Genomic DNA, 18,676 nt, shown 5'->3' on the forward strand with positions numbered 1-18,676 from the left:
TATAGGAATCAAGTGGGACCTCAAGACTCCAGGACTGTGATTTTGAATTACTAAAATGAAAATTAAAAAAAATGTCACTTGAGTAAAAGCTTCGGATCAATCTTGCTCATCAGGAAATCAGTACAAGTAAGAGTGTTATATTAATTGAGGGTAAAGGTCTGGTGGTGAGAATTTCTTCACTGTATGATTTTGATGTAGTGAATGCATCTCATTTTCTGCTAATATCTGAATGTCAGTGACAGTACTGTGCTAAAGCAGTTCAGGGATGAGTGATTTCACTTTCCACCCAGCATCTGACCTCTGAAACTGCTGTTCCATGTGCCAACAGTACATTTGTCAGGGTCCTAGGTTCATGTAAAAGTTGTAGCCCAGAGTGACAACATATTCTTACTGTCATTAATTCAATGCTGCAGAGAGACTTATAAACCCTTCTATCTCTTTGGAGAGATGAGCTCCAAGGAGTCTGGTGGTCCTTTTTCACTAGGAATGGTGTTTCTGTGCTGCCCATCACCTCTGGGGACCTACATGACTGTGCTGCATGTCTGTGCACAGGTGCTGACAGCTGCCCTGTGCCAAACACAGATGATTCCAGACTGCCCCAGAGCCCAGCTGGGCCCAGCAGGCAACATGGCAACATGTTGGGAAGCAGGAAAAAAAGGGATAAAATGCCAAACAGAGGGTGGAGGAGGGAATAAAATAGAGTGAGACACAGCAGAGGGAACAGCACAATCCGAGGAGAAGGAGGGGGTGCTCCGTGGCAGGGGGTGTATTCTCTGCAGCCTGTGGAGGATTCCACACTGGAAGAGATGGATGTTTCCTGAAGTAAATGCCACCAGTGGAGAGCCCACACTGGAACAGGTTTGTCCTGATGGAGCAAAGACTATGGGAAGCCCATTCTGAGCAGGGAAAATGTGTCAGCAGGAAGGAGCAGCAGAAAGCAGATGTGATGAAATTAATATACAACAGAATAGCAGTAGAAAGTTAAGCCTCTACTTCCACACCACCAACGTCTCTCTTTGACATTGTAAGCCACTGGAATTAAATAGAAGACATTACTTTTGAAACAACCCGCATATCTAAGTGCTCCACCCCACAGCTGACACTACAGAACAAAACTGAGTCTGGAAGTGAGTAAACATGCCCTTCTAGTTATGACAATCTTGTACAGATCAGACCATTATTACAAATAAACCCTGGCCATCAGACATAAAGACATGGTCAGAATAAAGTCCATGGTGATGATGTTAAGTCAGACGAACATTCTTTTGAGTTATGTTATATGTTATATGTATATAAACACTGTAAATTATATATCATGCTGTGGAACAACTAGGAAAAATATTCCCTGATGCAAGTGAAGAAAAGAAATGCATAGCCAGTGAAATATATTTGGATTAAATGTTGAATTCTAGTTATTCTTCATGAGTAACATATTTAGACAGGAGAGGTAAAAATATATCCTCCTTTACCTTTTACTGAATCAGAATCTGAATTATTTTACCAAAGACAAACAATGATTTTTCACAATGCAAATTCTTTTGAATTTGCAGTGAAATTCAGTACCACTGGAATATTGGTAGCTGTGTACTGGCACAAAGAGAGCTGAAATAAATTATTCAGAACACAAGTGCAGAACTTCACAGAAGGGATTAAACTGTTGTGACTCATTCTTCCTTCCTGTTTACAGAGCTTTTGATAATGTGGTGAGGGTGGAAATATTGCCTTATTCTATATTCAGGTAAAGATATATTTTGAATGAATTAATTCTAACAGTAGTATCTGAATAAGATGATGTCTGAAATACTGTTGGAGTAACAACTGCTTCCATGAAGTAGGTCTTTCACTTAATACAGAACAGGATAATTTACAGTTCATGTATGTGTTTGGTCATTGGAACAGACAACCAAATCTGTCCGCAATGAGTAGATCAAAATACCACTCCAGGCAATGCAGTCATGAAAAGAACTGATCAAAGGCTGGTTATCTATATGCACTGCTGGATATCCATAAGCATTTGAGTCAGAAGGCATGGTACAATCCATCAAAAAATAAAAGTTTCAGGAAGTGGTAAAAATGAAAGCTCCTGGGGCCCATAACTATCATTTGAAAGCAAAGAAATTGCTTGTTTCTTACATGCAAGAAAACACCTCCATGTACTCACATATTGTAAACAAAGAGAATAATAGCAAAAAAAACCCAAACCAAAACAACAACAGCAACAACAACAAAACAATCAACTTTCCTTATTTGTCCCTCTGCTCCAGCTAATCTAGTATCTAATTTTTGCAAGTATCTAATCTTTAACTAGTAACTAAAATTATTGGATAAAAATGCTTAGTGGATAAGAAAGGAGACAGATTTGATAGGTTTGTAAGGGACTTAAATGTGTTTGTATCTGTTGTGGTAGCTCAAGGTACTTTCTGAGGTCATCTATTACCATTTTGTGGAAGCAGAATTTTTTCTAGAGGAATTTGAAAGGATGGCAACATCTTGCCTGGAAGGTGTGCATGAAAGAACATTCTAGAACGTAAGTCAAGAACAAGAGCAAAATTGGAGAATTCCTATAGGTAGAAGATTACAGCAAGATGCAACTTCCAGTATGTATCTGTAATTTGTTATGCAGCTTGAAGAGAATTCATCTTGGGGCTGTGGAATTGATAATAGTTAAAGCACTATCTAAGTGTAAGCTGACAAGAAAAATTCAGTTTCTCCAAAACTTTCTTCTTTGCTATGATCAATGCTCTGTACACATATGTCATTTTATTTATCTATTTGTTTGTTTGCTTGTTTATTTATAAATTTAACATAATTAGTTTGAAGGGTATTATGTACAAGAAATCTATTATTTTGGTCCAATCCTTTTAAAGGCAGTAGGTAATTTAAAATTAGTTTAATGTCTCAGTTGCATTCTCAGCATTCAAACATCGGCTTAGGTGACTTCTGCTGGCTGCAGTGATAACAAACCATTGGTTTACTAAGTAATGGAAGGATAGATAACTGTATAAGCTCCTTTAAGCCTATGTGATGAGACCTGAAGTTTAATGGGATTCAGGTGCAAATCTAGAGTATCTCCCCTATGAGAAAAGGCTGGGGTGACCACGGCCTGTTCAGCCATGGAAAAAGAAGATTCAGAGGGGATCTAATTAATGTTTATAAATGTCTTACAGTGTGGGAGACAAAGAGACATGGTCAACCTCTTTTCAGCGGTTTGTGGGGGCAGGACAAGGGGAAATGGACACAAACTGTATCACACAAAGTTCCATACCAATATGCAAAGGAACTTCTTCACAGTGCAGTGATGGAGCAGTGGCACAGCTGCACAGAGAGGTGGTGGAGTCTCCTTCTCTGGAGACGTTCAAGACCCGCCTGGACGCCTACCTGTGCAGCCTGCTCTAGGGAGCCTGCTTTAATAAGAGAAGTATCCTACAAGACCTTCTTCCTTAGTATCCTTTGGGTAGATACCAGAGATAGATGTAAACAACTATTATTGTTTTGTACTGAAGTGTTTCAGCACGTTTTATAAGTTTCTGCATATCTCTGTGCAAAAACTGAGACTCATGTAGAGACACAAATCCAAGTTTACAAAATCGTTTCAGTGATTACTGTGTTTTCTCATTTCAGTGGTTCAAATTGTGGTCCCTTGATTGATCTTTTGTTCTTAATTCAATAGTAAGACAACTAGTTTTTTTTTGTTGTTTTTTTTTTTTTTTTTTAATATATGCATATGTGAGAAATGTTTAATAGTCCAGGCTTAGGCAGAATTCACTATGAATCACAATATATTTCACGCTTTTGCAAGAGTGGGCAACCTTGTGAGGAAGCACATATGGGACTGAAGAGATGCAACAGTTTATATTTCCTACTTCCCAGAGTGAATTCCCTCCTGTTTCCTCATTGGTTGAACACTCGAGGGTTTACAGCCTGTTCGACCTTCCTAATTCCCTCAGTGGATGCTGTGCATCTGTTTACTGCTTGGTTAACCCCTCCCTGTTATCATCTTATTCTTGTTTAGTTTTTACCTATTCTACATTTGGATAAGCCCTCATAGTTAACCTACCCCTATGGTTATCATTCAAACCACAGAACTGGTTTGTAGCAGTAAATCTCCTGATGTTGCTCAAAAATGCACGTCTTCCATTCTGCAAGCAGGAATTCATCTTCTGTCAGAACTCCATGGTGCCTCTTCGAACCTCTTTGGAGTCTAAGCATCTTATCTTTATGCAAAAACAACATTCATTTCCCCACACATAAAGCCAACATAACTCTATTTACATTTGTGTTCCCACGTTATTTAAAAATAACAATATATATATATACTTAAAATGCAACCTAAGAACCTCTCCATAAATAATGGAGATTTCAGTACTGATGCATATAAATAATAATGATTTCAGTGTGGATCATGACGTTAAAAAAAAGATTGAAAAAGTTTGAAAAGGACTTGCAGAGGTCTTCTAGCTCAGCTCCCATCTCAAAGCAGATCTAAGCACAGCAGATTGCGTAGGAACATGTCCCATTAATTCTTGAACACCTCCAAGAAAGACGTTCCACAGCATTTCTGAATAACCAGACTCTTACCAATACTCATAAATAGATAGATAGATAGATAGATAGATAGATAGATAGATAGATAGATAGATAGATAGATAGATAAAACAAAATAAAATAAATACAATGAATTACAATTTACCATGTTCCAACTTATTTGCTTTTCTTAGTACAGATAGTCAGTTTTGTCACTGAAGGCATGGTTATTAACATGCAAATAATCACATTAAAGAGAGCAATAAAACTCCAAGAGGGTAATGACCCTAACATAACTATTTAATTAGAATGAGTAGGAACAGATCTAACCTGTGTGTTGAGCTAAAGAATGAATTGTTGAGTTCAGAGAGGTTGGTAACAAAGGTTTTGAAGGTCATCATTGCCAGTGAGTTTTCAACTTTGTCTTTAATAACACAGGAATGAAAAAAATAACACTTCTTTAATGGAGTTTGGTGATAATATGAACCTGGAACATAAGAACAATACAGAGGGAAATACAGTCAGTCAAACAATACAGTCAGAATTGTGTAGGCACATAATTAGATAACCTTGACTGCTGGACAAATAGAAAAGTATCAGCTTTACTAACACAAAATACACAGTAGTACACATCCCGCTCCCTAAAATTTACACATCACAAATGTCACCTATGGTTATATATTTAGGGTTTCCTCCTCAATGGATGCTTCTTAAAGACTAGAGCAACCAAAAGAAATGATAAGGTGCAAGATCTAAGATGGAATATAGGTTTGGAAAACAGGTAATATTGTTTCTTCTGTAACTGGCATGCTTAACTGTTAGAAATTATTAATGTGAAGAAGGAACAATATGAATTGAAACTGTGATTCACCAAAGTGATACTAATATATAAAGGCAAATGAGAGGATGTCTCAAGGAGAATAAATCTTACAGAGCTAAGGAACCATTAATGCCATTGCTAACAGTGCTAAAAGCTCATGTATTTCCTGATTCTTCCTTCTTCAGAAAAGATAAATTCAGAATGGAGAAAACACAAAAGAGTCCTTCAGTGTCTTGACATGCAGGTGAAGATGCTCATTATACAACACAGCAGACATAGCTGCCTTTCCCTGGTTTAAGAACATGTTTCTGGATCATACTCAACTTGGAGTACACCAGGATCTTCTGTGCAGAGCTGTTTTCCCTCTGGTCAACCCTCAGCCTGTACTGGTGCAAGGTGTTGTTCCTCCCCAGGTACAGGACATGAAATTTTCCCTTGCTGAACTTCATGAGATTCCTCACAGTATTGGTCTCAGTATCACGCACTGGGGTGCACTACTGGTGGTTGATCTTCAGTTGATCTTGTGCAATATTTTCAGAAATTTCTTCTCTTTGCTTTAAGAGCAGTGGTTCTTCTGCTCAGTTTTCTCTGATATATTTTAAAGGTGATTATTTGATATAATGACTATTTGGAGATAAACAGTCACATCCTGCTTTTCGCATGAAGTACCACCAAGCAATTGGTTCCATTGAATTTGCAGTTTCAGATGTGAGGAAACAAACCTTAGCCCACAGATCAGTGTGTTCATCCAACCATAAAAGCACCAATGTTAATGCAATTAAAAACTGTCACAGAAAATATAACCTAAAAGGCAACGATGAAGCTTTCAGTTTTCCTTCTACACAGAAGAACTACGGACATTAGCGATTGAAATGAGCTCCAAGCTCAGTTCAAGCTTTTCACATTAAAGAAATTTCAACAGAATATTAAATTTTCTTACTTTCTGTTTTCAAATCTTATATCGATTAACTACCTAAGAAAAAATTAACCCCATGGATGGCTAATTTTTAACATTTAGCATTGTGTTGTACTGTTGGGTGAACATAAAGACTGATTTCAGTATTTATTAAGAATTTGAAGGCTTTTTTAAGGCCCTAAGCATTGCTGAATCAGACTCATTTTATATGAGAGTCCACTTTTACTGCACCTGCAGGTTCTCCCAACATGCTTAAAGTGTTTTATCAGAGTTTGTTAAAGGAACCCACATCCTAACACTGGATGCACTGTGAGGGAAAGAAATTCATACTTGTTTAGAAAGTTGAAATATCAGAAAGTAGGAGGAAGGCAGTATTAGAAAACTTGAGCTCGACAGCAAAAGCAGAATAAATAAGAAAAGCATCTAATAGCATCCATGTTAATTGGAGTCCTGAGTGCACACTGGGGAAATGAAACTATAATTAGGAAGTTGCATAGTATGCTCCTAACATTCATAATCTTCCAAGCAATTGTCTCTATGTATTTACTTTCTGCACTGAAAACAGAAAATCAGGGAAGAGGGTTGATTTAAGAAGAAAGGTTTTAGAGGTGCACATTACCAGTGTTTATTCAAAAGAGGAAAATTCAGTGGTGATTGTGGAGCATCCTGCTCATTTGGTATGCTTCTGGTGTGTAAGGGTCAGGGAAAAGGAAAGCCTGCACACAGTTCAGCTTTGCCTTCCCTTGGCTTCCACCTACTCTATTTTACAGTAAAAGTGCACCCATGCAGGAGATAATAACCTATATTTAGTCAACTGTCTTCATAGAACGAATCACAGAACGGCCTGGGTTGAAAAGGACCTCAAAGATCATTTAGTTTCAACCCCCCTGCTGTGGGCAGGGTCACCAACCACTAGAGCAGGCTGCCCAGAGCCACACTCAGCCTTGCCTTCAATGCCTTCAGGGATGGGGCATCCACAACCTCTCTGGGCAACCTATTCCAGTGCATCACCACCCTGAGTGAAAAACTTTCAACTAATATCTAACCTAAATCTCACCTGTCTTTGATAAAACCATTCCCCCTTATCCTACCATTAACCCATGTAAACAGTCCTGTTTATATACTTCTTTCAAGGACTAGAAGGGCACAGTGAGGTCTCCCCAGAGCCTTCTCTTCTGCAAACTAAACAAGCCCAGTTCCCTCAATATTTCCTCTTGGGATAGGTGCTCCAGCCCTCTGATCATTTTAGCAGTCCTTCTCTGAACCCATTCCAAGAGCTCTGTGTCATTCCTGTGCTGAGGCCCCCAGGCCTGGACACAGTACTCCAGATGGGACCTCACAAGAGCTGAGTAGAGTAGGACAATCACCTCCCTCTCCCTGCTGGCCACCCCTTCTTTAATGCAGCACATACAGTTGGTCCTCCGGGCTGCAAGCGTGCACTGCTTACTCATGTCCAGCTTCTCATCCACCAGCACCACCAGAAGGGGTTTTATCAGTATGTTCTGAATAATACAGAGCAGTTTAGGTTTCACAGACAGCAGGAGGTACAGATCAATATTATTTTTTTATTAATTAAGGATCAGAGTCTTCTAAGGATTACAAACTAAGTTCAGTGTGAATGAAGTGGGTTATGTTGCTTGAATCATAAGATTCGAGAAGAAATAATTTGTCATAAGTTCATAAGTTCATAAGGTTGGAAAGGACCTATAAGATCATCTAGTCCAACCATCCTCCTATCACTATCTCTACCCAACTACTAAATTAAGTCCTTAAGCACCTCATCTAAACGCTTCTTGAACAGCGCTAGGGATGGTGCCTCAACCACCTCCCTAGGCAGGCCATTCCAGTGCCTGACCACTCTTTCAGAAAAGAAATGCTTCCTGAGGTCTAATCTAAATCTTCCCTGGCGCAACTTGTGGCCATTCCCTCTCGTCCTGTCATTACTTATCAGGGAGAAGAGGCCTACCCCCTCCTCACCACAACCCCCCTTCAGGAAGTGGTAGAGTGCAATAAGGTCTCCTCTGAGCCTCCTCTTCTCCAGACTAAACAATCCCAGCTCCCTCAGCCGCTCCTCATAAGACTTGTGCTCCAGGCCCCTCACCAGTTTTGTTGCCCTTCTCTGAACACGCTCCAGGGCCTCAATGTCCTTCTTGTAGTGAGGGGCCCAAAACTGAACACAGTACTCGAGGTGCGGCTGTACCAGAGCTGAGTACAGGGGGATGATCACCTCCCTGCTCCTGCTGGCTACACTATTTCTAATACAGGCCAGGATGCTGTTGGCCTTCTTAGCCACCTGGGCACACTGCCGGCTCATGTTGAGCCGAGCATCAACCAACACCCCCAGGTCCTTTTCCTCTCTACATTCTTCAAGCCATTCTGCCCCAAGCCTATAGCATTGCATGGGGTTATTGTGGCCAAAGTGCAGGACCCGGCACTTGGTCTTATTGAACCTCATCCCATTTTGCTCAGCCCAGCTGTTCAGCCTATCCAGATCCCTCTGAAGGGCCTCCCTACCCTCAGGAAGTTTGACACATCCTCCCAGCTTTGTGTCATCTGCAAACTTACTGAGGGTACACTCAATTCCCTCGTCTAGGTCATCAATAAAGATATTAAACAAGATGGGCCCCAAAACTGACCCTTGGGGGACACCACTCGTTACAGGACGCCAGCTGGACTTAACTCCATTAACCACTACCCTCTGGGCACGGCCCTCCAGCCAGTTCTCCACCCAGAGAAGAGTGAACCTGTCCACACCACGGGCTGCCAGTTTCCTTAGGAGAATACTGTGGGAGACCGTGTCAAAGGCCTTGCTGAAGTCCAGGTAGACTACATCAACAGCCTTTCCCTCATCTACCTGTCTGGTCACCCAGTCATAGAAGGAGATGAGGTTGGACAAGCACGACCTGCCCCTGGTGAACCCGTGCTGGCTGGGTCTGATCCCTTTATTGCCATGCACGTGTCGTGTGATCTCCCTCAATATCATCTGTTCCATAACTTTCCCTGATACCGAGGTCAGGCTGACAGGCCTGTAGTTCCCCGGGTCTTCCTTACGGCCTTTCTTGAAGATGGGAGTCACATCGGCAAGCCTCCAATCTTGTGGGACCTCTCCAAATAACCAGGAATGCTGATAGATGGCAGAAAGTGGCTCGGCAATCACCTCTGCTAGCTCCCTCAGCACCCTTGGGTGGATCCCATCTGGCCCCATGGACTTGTGGCAGTTCAGATGGAGGAGAAGATCTCTGACCGTCTCTGCTTGAATCACAGGGGGTGCATTATGCACCCCGTCCCGGACTTCCAGGTCAGGGCAAGTACCATTTGGATAACTGTCCTGTCTATTAAAGACAGATGTGAAGAAGGCATTGAGAACCTCAGCCTTTTCCTTATCATCTGTGGTTATATTGCCTGCCTCGTTGAGTAAAGGAGGGAAATTTTCCTTAGTTTTTCTCCTGCTGTTAATATATTTGTAAAAGGGTTTCCTGTTCTCCTTTACAGCAGTAGCCAGCCTAATTTCAAGCTGGGCTTTAGCATTTCTAATTTTCTGCCTGCAGATCTTGGCCAGTTCTCTGTAGTCACCCCAAGTAGCCTGACCCATCTTCCAGAGGACATAGACTCTCCTTTTCTCTCGGAGTCATATTGCCCCTTAATCAATTACATTTGGATTGTGCTACCTAAACTGCTAAAGCAGGTCTCCTACAGCAGCTTATACAGGAAGGTTTCCAGGTGGGTTTTAGTATCTCCCGAGAGGAAGATGCAACATCTCTGGGCAGCCTGTTCTAATGCACCATCACCCACAAAGTAAAGAAGTTTTTCTTCATGTTTGTATGGAACTTCCAGTGTTCTAAGTTTGCCTCACTGCCCCTTGTTCTGTCAATGGACACCACTGAAAAAAGACTGAAAACATCCATTTGACTCTCAGACTTCAGATATTTATAAGCATTGATAAGATCCCCTGTCAGTTTTCTCCAGGCTGAACAGCCCCAGGTCTCACAGCCTTTTCTCATAAGGCAGATGCCCCAGGCCCTTCATCATCATCTTTGCAGCCCTCTGCTGGACTCTTTCTAGAAGTTCCCTATCTTTCTTGAACTGGGGAGCCCAGAACTGGATGCAGTATTCAATATGTGGCCTCACCAGGGCAGAGTAGATGAGGAGGATCACCTACTTCAACCTGCTGACCACGGATATTCCAGAGAAAGGATGCTCCAGAACCTTAGCACATGTATCTTTTACAGGATGAGAAAATAGCTGTATTACTTCTCTGTTAGTACTCTGACTGCATCCCTACCTCTACTGCTATTGCCTTGTGTAGACAACAAATCTGGCTGTGAACTTTTCTTAGTACAAAAAAAATCTCATATTGGTCATGTATAGGCTGAGAATCTCAACCCCGTCCATGAGCTCTCAAAGTCTGTGGTCCTGTAGGAAGATTTTCATAGGGTCTTTATGGGCACATTCCCAGCAGTGACTGAGCCTCCAGTTTCAATTATTTGTCCCAAAGCATTGGGAATGAGATTTTCAAATAGCTGCAAAATGACATTACCATTTTCTGAATTAACTTTTGGAAATAACTGGGCCCTTCAAACTGAAATTAAGAATAATCATTTTAAGTAGATGTCAGGACTGGACATACTCATGCTTAAATGCTTTGGAGCTGGCAATTGAAGAAAGGATCATAGAATCAAAGATGCTTGTGTGAATTACAGGCATCATTAGGAGTGCTGGTTTTAGTGAAATTGGACTATTCATTAAACTACATTTCTTACCCAATTAGAGTTTTAAACACTGTGCATTATAAAATTATAGTGATCACCATGATAATTAAATGATTCATCTATCATTACACATGAGCTTAATGTTGTGCTTTAGGAAAGAGGTACACTTTATTCTACAAACTGTTAATTGGCCCTTTGGGAAGCAAAAAGAATTAGACGGAGTTAATTTGAAGGAATAGACAGTACCTTGGACTGTATTCCTAAGCTGTAGAGTCTAGGATAACAACCTCTGCATGTGTTTCTATAATCTTTTTGGAATTCTGCAATGACATTTTACTCATAGGTCCAAAAATTCATTGGTTGTAACATTTTCTCTAGTAAGAAAGACAGTTGCTCCTTATTTTCCTATTCAAAATGTCAAGAATTTGAACATTTTGCTATCAGTTATAATTTCACTAGTAGAAACTCCTATAAGCACCAACCATTACTGACTAGTATTTGGCTCTGAGTCATTTCACGCTTTATAGTAACAATAAAAAGAGTAAAACATTGAGTTTTCAGAGGACTTCTGGTATTAACTAGTATTTGAGAGTAGCACGATTGACAAAAACACTTTGGCAGGCACTCCGTTCTTACTCACAGAATTGTGCTGTGTGAAGAAGTGACAAACAGCAACATTCACTTTAGGTGCTTTCAGAATCAGGAATATTAGAGAAGTGGTAAACAGCTCGATCAAAGAAAATTTAGCATGCACAACATGAGGCAGAATCTCTGGGGAATAATGGAGCTAGACTTGAATTTGTTTTCCACTTCTAGTACATGTTGTTGGCTCTGGCTTCCATTCCTCTGTGGAAAATGAACAGTACAGATAGGTATGCACAGAATTATGACTATTTGTGCCTGAAATCTTAATCTACTCTATGTCTAATCCCTTTAAGATTCCTTAAATCTTAGACTCTCTTAGAATCTTCTGTCTTATCTGAAATTCGACCATGCAGCAAGCAGGAAAACTATGTGTCTGGTGTCAGTGAAATGCACAATGTACAAAGATCATCTTTAACATCCTGTATGGGACTATATCAGGAAACAAACATCAATTATCAGTGAAACTGTTAGGAGGTTGCTTACATTTTCTATTACTTTCTTAGTCTTTTTTTTCCTTCTTTTTTCTTATTTTCTTTCCCCATCATATTACAACATCTTCAGGGACTATAAAAATCCATGTAATAGATTAGCTACATCAGCTTCTGCCTTTTACTTTCCCTTGGTGGATTTCTGATCTCTCGAATCCTACATACTGTGAGGTACATGCTAGGGGCATCCTTCTGCAGACCCCACATCTGATTCTTCTGCTTTGACAGCCACAGAAACATTATTGTCACAGCTCACAAGGCTGGACTAGTGCCAATCAAGTACAGCTTTAATGAGATCACTTTTTCTGGTGACTGAGGAGGCTTAGATGCCATATGGTCTCTTTAGGCTCCTTTTCTACAAGTGCTGTGGGATTGGCCTCCCACAAACTGTAGAAGGAGAGATTTTTAGTTTTGGATTGGTAGTTTTACTCTACCAATCCAGAACATACAAAGTACCAAAGCTGCTGGAGAAACTGACAAATATCCTTACCATTTAATACTAATGGCATAGACTAACCCTAAGACTCCACTGGCCCAAGCAATTAAGGCCTTTAGTTTTAGTTTTCTGTTGTTCAGAGCAAGTACACATATGTGAGAGCTGTTTCTGACTGTTCCACCTGAGGAAATCACAGGCAGTGCTGATAGAAAGTGGTTTGCCCTTGCTGAGACAGACCATGGTTCCTAGTGATCACGAAATCACACAGAATCCCAGAATTGTAGGGGTTGGAAGGGACCTGTAGAGATCAAATCCAACCCGCTGCCAAAGCAGCTCCGTAGCCCAGGTTGCACAGGTAGGCATCCAGGTGGGTCTTGAACGTCTCCAGAGAAGGAGACTCTACCGCCTCTCTGTGCAGCTGTGCCAGTGCTCCGTCACTGCACTGGGATGTTCACCTTACTCCTCCATCAGCTTGTTTCCACCTACAAAAGTGGTTTTGCATGCATAAGCAAGTGAAGCATAGGTTATAATTTTTTGACATACCTTTGATGGAATATTTAGTACATCTGAACTATTATATATTGTAACTATTATATATATGTAACTTGAGAACCTTAAAGCAGTATGTATTTGTGCTTTTGCCAAGACAGCATCCTCTCAAATGCTTTTGCTAAGACAGCATCCTCTCGAAGCAATTTGATGATACCACCAAATGTGTCATGTAGATCTTTCCAATGAAGAGCTGGGAATTTTTGACTTAATTTAGGAATTTGAGGGAAATTATGCAAGTACATGGTTAAAAAACAAACAAACAAATCCAAAAATAAACCAACCCCCCTCCTGCTAGTGCTCTACATTGCATGTCCACAAGAGGGCTCTGCTGGCGTATCTACATGGGTGCAGGCAGAACCGGAGCTGAGCCACCTCCCACAGGTTCCCCCAGTATCCTCCGGTATCCCCAAACTGCGCGGTAAGTACTCTAGGACAGTTCTCGTTTACACTTCAGATCAACTGAAAAAAAATCAAATGCACAAAAATCAAATCCGAAGGAAAAAAAAATTAGAAATACACCAAAATCAAACGTGGTATATATGTATTTTTTTCAGCAAGCAGTTAGTGCTACAAAGAATTTGACCCTACAAGGAGATGTGTCGTAGACCACTCGACAGGGCAAGGATCAAAGTTTGCAGTGAGAAGATGAAACCCACCAGAACACAATGATCATGCTCAAGATGTTGTAACATTTACACGCACGTATTAACAACTTCATACCTCAGATTCCAGCAACTTTGGTTTTTCATATACCTTAGAAAACCATTGTCAGCAGTATTTCCCTCAGCAGTGTAAACCCAGTTGAAAAAAAGTTAAACTCTTTCCAATCTGCACAACACAGCATTTACTTGGCTTGTGTAAGCACAAATTATGACAATTCACTCGTTTGCCACTGTAAGTTGACCCTATACTTCATAAACGGACAAGTTCAATTTGTGTAACTGAGCTTAAGTGAATGGAAAATTGAGGATAAGGCTTTTGGCAGTCTGCTCAGCATAAACTCCTCCTGCCCTCGGTGAGGAGACTCATGAAACAGAAGTTGACTCCAGTGTGCACAGCATCAGGAGAACGGAACTAGACTACTCTTGCTTCTAGAAATAAGTTGTGTTTCAACACAGCAAGTAGTTGGCTTTATAATACTGGGAACCTGTGGAATACTATTGATTTTACCCCCTGAGATCTGCAGAGGTTTTGCATGCATAAGGATGAATATTTTGTGCATTTTTGTAAATTTCTGTGTTGAATATTTTTGTACTCTGCAAACTGTGTTTTCAAGAAGTTGTAGTAGAAACAACTTCAACAATGGAAAAAAGCCTAAAATTACCTTCTATTACTATGGTTTATGAATTTGAGGTCTCTCTTTTTATTCAAATTCCGTGGATATAATCACTGGCATATTAATCATAAGAATCTGATTGATGAGTACCTGGGCTTATTACCCTTTCTGGACCATGGATTAATGGGGTCTGCTCTTTCTGCCTTGATCCCATCTTCCCTGGGCTGTAAATGTGAGATGTTTCTATGACTGAGAGATGATTAGTTTTGTATGAATAATGTAAAGGATCTTGTGTACAGGGCTAAAGGCTCTATATTTCTGCAAGGATTAGAGACAATATTAAATGTAGGAAACTCAATTCTGTGCTAAGTCTACTGTCATCCTAGTTCACAGCCCAATCTCTTACATAAGTGTAGGTTTCCCAACATACAGCCCACACACCAGTTCATGTTCTGACTCACATCTGGAATGAGACAACTAGCTTTCCAGGCAAGAAAACTCATGTTCAGGCTAGATCTGACTCACACATTGGTTTTGTCTTTCTAGTCAGGATGGGTATATCCAGCTCAAACTCTTCCCATCAGACAGAGAAAGTATGAATGTAGCCACTGAATGTCTCATGTTTTGTATACATGAGAGAGCAAAGACATATGTGCTAGTCTGTGTTCTGACACAGTGACTGCATTGTGCTATGGATGTGCATTTCAAGATTGTTCATAAATTTCAGTTGTTTCAAAACACAGAATACAGATGTCCCCTCTTTCCTCACTGGGTTTCTAACAGCTTAAATGCATCAGTTTTACCAGAGTGCTCATGGCTCCCAGGTCAGCTGTAGCCCATTAAATGGTGGGTGCCTTTGTTTCTGGTCATTTTAGTATTTGTTGCTACTTACTCTGAAGTTAATGATGAAGCTCCTTCTAGTTATTAGTGGTAGAACATTAGTTCTGAATGAAGGAGTAGTATATGAAACTAAAGAATGATACAAAAGTCTTACTTGAAACTAAATCACCAGTCTAGTCACTGTTTTCCCTCTACTTCCCCTCCATCTTTCCTACATGCATACACAAAGGTATGGTCTCCATCACAACAGTTGTGTTCATCTGAGAGGCTTAAAGGAACACCATATGATTTGAAGCTTCTGAATCTGAAGGCATGGTGGTCTTGGGAAAGGGCATTTACTACAGTTTACCTCAACTACCAAAAAAAAACACCTGGAGCTCCTTATTTTCAGACCATGCTGAAACATCTTCCACTGTATTTGGCATCTTGTGAAGGAGGGGATGAAAAAGAGAATCATTTTAGACAAAGACGTTAAAATCTGATGTTTGATTTTTTTAATTTTATGTTGAATCACTCCAGATTTGATTGTCTTTTAATATGTACTTTGACCCAAATGCTGAAAGGCATAATTTAATGAACTGGAAAATAAGACTCAGTTGTCAGCCTGATGGTTTTCTGATTGGAATGCTTAGACACTCCTAAATCTCCAACATTTCTAAAGGTTGCATGGAATTTTAGTTGCATGAGTTCTTTTGAAGCCCTATCAAATCAGGCACTTTAAACTCTTCCTTCTCAGCAGATGATTAGAAGAGAGCAGTCATTGGAATTAAAAGACCACATATCAGTTCAAAAATATTTTTTCAAAAACCAGAATTGGATTAAAATTTTTATGGTCAGTATGAAATGGTGAAGTAGTGCTTACAGAGAAGTATTTTTCCCTTTGTAGGCATCCCATCAGTACAAAGATTCTTGCAGGCAGGAGAGTGTCTACCTGAGGTATCTACTAGTTTAGATGCACGTACTGTTTACTTCTGTTATAAGAAGAATACTTTGAATTGTGTACTCTCTGCTTTGATATTCATACAACTGTTTTTAAAATGAAAGAGATAAGGAGAATAAAGAGGAAATATGACAGCAGCCTTGGGAGACAGGCATACTATACTCTCTTCTGACTATGCAGTCCATAATGTTTTCAGGGGCAGTCCCAATGATGACCAAATGGAATTTTTTTGCAGTTATAAAGGAGGCCTGTGACAGACACCAAGCTGTGGCTTATACACCTGACTCTTCTCTTGAAATCCCAGGAAGGAACTGGAGCAGGCAATCTAAAACAGCAGTATATCTTATGTTTTTATTTTAGATTTCAGTATGAAATCCATCTGTCCATGATCCTGAATGTTAAACATCTTTCTACAACCAGGTAGGTGAGATATCTGAAGGTTCCACTTACCTACATGAATGCTTTGCTTTGAAAATATGGTCATACGGCATGTGGGGTTTTGCATACTCTTTGAAATTCCTCGAGTAATTTGGTTGTAGGTGCTGCTATCAAATTCAGTGTTGAGAATTGTGTTCCATTGTCTTAATGACTTGCTTTTCACATTCTTCTGTGTCTAATTAGATTCAGATCAAATGAAGTCATAAGTGCTTTGGAATAAAGAGAAACACTTAAAGGGCAATTGGCTCAGACAATGCAAGCCTCTAAGGAGAGTTTCAAGCAGATGCAGTGATTAATTGGTTATTTGAACTTCATGAGCTGAATTGTTCTGACAGGACAGGTATTTTCATGCCAACTGGCTGACTCCATTGCAAAAGCAGTTTTGTTGTGTAAGAAAAGTGCAGCACCTAAATGAGGAGATGGCCATTTTCTGTGCATGTGGGGAGTGTATCATCAAATGTAGCATATGGCAGCTGTGCTCAATATTTAATAGAGAGATGTGGTAATTAGTTTGGGGAGGCTAGGAGCATATTTCTAAGATCTAGATTGTGCTGAATGCGTGCTCAAGAAAGGAGGAAGGGAAGCTGTTAGGAACGTTATGTCAAGTAGAAAATATTTAACTCAGATTACTGTAATCAGGCAAGTAACTGCTGGAAAATGTAGGTTCTTATTCATTATGATGGTAAATTATTGGGGAGCAAGATCCATGAGGACCTCTGCTATTATTGAGAAGTCCTGCCCAGACACAGGTGCCCATTACCTCCAGTTCTTCCTGGATTTCACAGTATTAGGATAAACTTCTGAACTATCAGTCTGGTTCTATTGTGCTCTGACTAGCTGATGTTGGAAAGAAACTCCATATTCTACTGCTCCCACTGTGCCTCACAATGCAGACTCTCAACTTCTTTTACATGTACTAATTTTGGAGTGATACGTCTCCAGTGGGAGAAAGGATTTCACAACTTGGTCCCTTTCAGGCCTTAATTGTATTACATATTTATGTTGACCTCCCATGTACCTGATATCAGCTGCATTGTCAGAATAAGTTTGTTCTGAGCTTAGCAACCAATAGTAATGACTGGGGTCTCTTTGGGCTCCAGAGATGGGAGTCCTTTACATATCAAACTTGTAACTGACCTTTTCCCACCATTCCCTCACTGCTACTTATTTTGTATAGTCAGACTTATATACTGACATTAGTTCCTTAATCTTTCCTTATTTTGTTCACTAATCTTTTTTTCTTGCTTCCCATTTTGCTTTGCATTACCTTGTTTCTTTTTCCCTACTGCTTCCCCCATGCAGACATGTGTACTCTTGCTCTAACATGCTTTCTTCTATCTTAATTTCAATTGTTTATATATTTACTTCAAAAAATAAAAACACAGGTATACACAAAGCCTAAACTAATAACACTCCTGAAGATAAAGGAAAGGTAATGTGTTAATATATTCAGTTTTGGGCTTGCTTTCCTTTGCTCTTCCCATTCTTTTGATTTTGGCTTTATCTATTGTGAATAATCAAACCATAAAAACACTTAGAGCAGTGACTATATCCTTTATCTGTGTAATACCTAACACACTTTTGCATGCAAAATAAAAGCTACACTATGATTCTGTGATTCTATGAGTATCTGGCTGAAAATATTTGCCTTTATACTATAGGTACTTAGCATTCAGACTTGATTGCCCTTCTTGCACTAGGCAATTGGCTCAGAAATAAGGACAGCTAAAAGAACATATGGAATTAGTCAGCTTGCATCAGTCAAGGGACTGTTCTTAGTACATTTATAGCTTGTTTACACACAGAAAGTTATTTGAGGTGCCCTTACTGTTTCTATCCAGCTTTTGCCTGGTATAGAGTATTTTTGCTCTCAAGATTATATACTTAATTTGTAAGGGAAGAAGAACAACAGAACTAAATATTCTAACAAGCAAATACTGCTCAACTTGTATACTGTATTTATCTATAAACACAGTTCAGTGCTTTGAATTTTCCTGTTTTCACCAGAGATTTTATGACTCTATAGGTCCACTGATAAGCTACCAGAGTGATTCAGCCTCCAGATCCCTTTCCCAAGCAAACTCTTGCCATG

Source organism: Cyrtonyx montezumae, unplaced genomic scaffold, assembly GCF_038088225.1.
Source record: "Cyrtonyx montezumae isolate F1298 unplaced genomic scaffold, pur_monq_1.0 scaffold_3, whole genome shotgun sequence".
Classification (NCBI taxonomy): Eukaryota; Metazoa; Chordata; class Aves; order Galliformes; family Odontophoridae; genus Cyrtonyx; species Cyrtonyx montezumae.